This window comes from Haliaeetus leucocephalus, unplaced genomic scaffold (assembly GCF_000737465.1).
Source record: "Haliaeetus leucocephalus isolate CR32 unplaced genomic scaffold, Haliaeetus_leucocephalus-4.0 Scaffold849, whole genome shotgun sequence".
NCBI classification, from domain to species: Eukaryota; Metazoa; Chordata; class Aves; order Accipitriformes; family Accipitridae; genus Haliaeetus; species Haliaeetus leucocephalus.
In genome coordinates, this window is record NW_010973285.1 from 4,686,232 (window position 1) to 4,690,036 (window position 3,805).

The following is a 3,805-nucleotide window of genomic DNA, read 5'->3' on the forward strand; positions in this document are numbered from 1 at the left end:
TTGCCGCCCCGCCACGGGGCGGGGGGGAGCCGCGGCGCCCGCAGGAGGCAGGCAGTCGCCTCCCCGCCGCGGAGGGCCGCCTCGGGACCGCTGCCGCTTCCAGCCTCGCCTCTTACCGGCCCCGGTCTCCGTCCCGTCCCGTCCGGCGGCCCCGCAGGCCCCGGCAGCGGGCGAGCCGGCCCCGCGGAGCCCAGCCTCGCTCCTCGCCCCTCCGGGGGAGCTCCGGGAGAAGCTGCGTCAGCGCCCGGCTGCAGCGGCCGGGCTGCGGCGGGAGCCCCGGGGCCTGGCTTGCCCTGAGGCAGAGAGAGCCAGGCTGCTCGGGGGGCAAGCTGTGCTTCCCAGCCCTCCGCTCGGCCTGGGGCACGGCCGTTCGAAATACAAAGCGTGGCCTCTAGCATCAGCTCGTTGGTGGGTTCTGGTGCTCGTATTCGGGCTGTACTTGGCTCCCAGCAAACGCCGGTACCTCGCGCTGCCCTCCGCGCGCTCCGTTACAGTAGTGGCGGGGTCGCCCCGACTAACAGCAGCAGCTTACGGGCGGGAGGCCGTGCCATTTACAAGGATGCTTGTCTCAGGAAAGTTTCTCCTAATTTCTTTTCACAGTCTTCTTTTCCTAGATGCGTCTCTCCCCCCGAGGAATAATCCGTGTTCATTAAAATGCCCTTCTATCCATCTCCTGACACATTAGTGGAGTCCAACCTTTTCATCCTGAGAACTGAACTCATTTCCAAAAGGTTACAGTTCACAATCAATACTTCTTATCTTGCAGAGAAAAAAAAAAGGGGGGGGGGGGAGATGGATCATCATTTTCTGAAGCAGCTTTTGGACTTGCTTGTCTTTCAGCAACTTGTACGTTTCTGATTGAGACTGAGTCATTACTAAGCAAATAAACTTGACGAAAGGGGTTACCAATACAGGATTTATTAAGACTGCAGCGTCTGCTATAAGGGCAGTTGTCCTCAATAGTTGCCTTCTATGGATGCCAGCGTTTCAGTTTTTATGATCTCTCACAGCTTTTTTCATTGAAGTACTTTTCTTGGCTGTGATGGCTTAAGACTGTGAAAGTCCCAGTGTGAATATTCTCGACCATCACCATTTTACCCGTTAGTTCTTTAGACCTCAATTTTTGTCCTGCCCCTTGCATTGTTTACAGTAACAGCCATCATAGTTTTTCCCTGTAGATGGAACTACCTCAATATAACTACCACAAACGGTCACAGTAACTGTTGATACTTTTCCAATAATGTGACCTGAGGCGGACAGTCATACCATGTCAGATGGCATCCTACACTATGAGTGTTAAAGGATCAAAAACCAGAGTAGACTACTGGAGAATTGGATCCAAACCAGACAAAAATGGACACTCCCTTCTCTCCTAAAAGTTTAAGATGTTTCTGTGATTTACAGGGAGATCTGAGAATTCATATAAGCAGTCTTTAGAAATTGTCTCTCTCTGTTTTTCAAACCATGCATTAATTTCAAAATGTAACAGTGAGAGCACTTGAACTTTGGTCCCAAACATGGTTATGTTTACATGAAGGGGCCCCTGGCTTACATCTTTTATTTTTGTGTAAGGCACATATAGTGTAGGAAGGGGTAACAGATACTAGGCCAAGTCCATATTTTGTCAGGTAGATCTGTTCTAGTTTCTGTTAAGACTGCCTGCCTGTTCTCTGAAGCAAGAAGTTTAAACTGCTTGCTTCTTTCTATAAATCTATAAAATAAGTATTTATTTTTAGCAATAAGAAATATCTTAAGTACAACAAACTACTTCTTTCATTATCATGTATATCACTTAAAAAGTAATCTTAGAGGAAAGACTAACAGAAGAAGAGAACAGTAGACTTGTAGAATATTTCAGAGAAATTTGTGGGAGTACAAACCTGGGGAAAAGCAGAGAAATGGACTGTTGAGGTGGATGATCATGGGACTGTGATATGAGAAGAGAAGCAAATAATAACAGTGAAGCAGATCTTGGAAGGGCCTTGAAACTGGGAACAGAAAGTAAATATTAAATGAAGATTTATTAAGTACCATTAAACAGTCCTATCAGGAAGGCTAGCTATAAGCTCTTGATATCAATTCTTGCTACCTAATTTTAGCCTGAAATATGCCACAACTGTTCTGCAGATAGCCTTTTCCTGGCTATATTAATTCTTCAAAATCACCATGCAGTGATAATGTATTTGCACATTGAATTTATACCTCTACAAAATTATGTCAAAATTACTTAATTATTAAACACAAAATACTACCAAATCTAAATTCTCCACTTACATTCATTGATTACAGTATTCTATATTTCAAGTTTTTGTGCAGCATAAGAAAAGTAACAGACAAGGCTTAAAACAGGGAAAATAGAAGGCTTTTGCGTCTCAGTTTTCCACTCATCATGTTTCTTTCTGAGGACATTTCACCTCCATGACTCATACCATCTTCCCAACTGCAACTTCTATAGTATCTGGTAAATTCCATAGTTTCTTACTCTTTCATTCATAGATGTAAACAACTATATAATATGTGATATATGGACATAGCTTTAAAAATTAATCACACTGAGCAATAACTTCCAAGGCACTATGGAAGGGAAGATTTATTTATATGAATAAATACATACGCATTTTCATCAAAACTCACTATCTTGTATATACATATGCATTTAAGGTGAAAAAAGATTCGTGTTACTCAACAAACTGTAGTTTTGTAATTCAAACAAACATTAACTTTGCTTAGCTTTCTGAACCATTTACAGAAGATATTTTGCAATGTTTTTACAAAGTTATATCCATTTTGTGGTCTTTTAAACTGAGCTGGGTTGCCATGTGCTTATTTGGTGCCCTCTTGTGGCTCAGATTATTAATATGTTATTTGTCATGAAAAAGACAAGATGCATTGGTAAAGAAACTCATTTTTAATTAAATTCGAGCTCTGTATAACAGAAATGTCAAGATATTAAATGCTTTTCTCATATTTTCTATATTGCTGATAGTTTCTGATATACCTAAAGTGTGCTGGTATTGCAGATCCTAAACAAATGTGTAAGAGTTTTGACTTGCAATTTTTTTAGTAAATGCCATTGATGAAGGATAAGAAATTATACAATAAAAACTTCTGAATATTAAGATTTTTTCATTCAGTAATGATTTATAAATCTGATGTATAATCAGTTACTTTAAAATTAAGCATGGAGAACTCATTCCCTAACCTGGAATAATGGGGTTTCAGTCTGAGGCATGAACTCAGCTGCTAGTATTCCTGAGTAGGTCAGGAAAATTCTTATGCAAATGAGAAAACTAATGGGTCCGAAAAAAACCTTGCTCTGCCTCTCTCAAGTTGAATCTAGATTTGGGACTGTAATAAAAGCAAACCAGTGTTCTTTCAAAAGCACCTCTTCTCCATTCCTTCTTAGCAGAACTGGCTACCATATTATCCACAGGAGCTGCTCACATACTGCCTGTTGAAACGAGGGGACTCCAAATCCTGTTCTGTTCCTTCAGCTCTTTTGTAAACTCTAAAATTACACAGTAGGTGTCTTCTGGCTTCATCAACTAGTATTCCTTCGAACGGTTATGAAGATTTTGGTTAAATGTTGGATAGGAAAAGTAGAAAGCAAAAAGCAAAAGTGTAGAACACAGAAAATGTTTGAAAAATAAAACAATTCTTCAATTACATGAGTTCTTTGTAATTTCTTCATCATAAACATGCAAAACAGGTATTAGTAGAATTAGAATTATAACTTTCATGTATATATAAAATTGGATTTTACTTTTAGATAGAGAATATCTTGCAATTACAGAGATCAAGATTA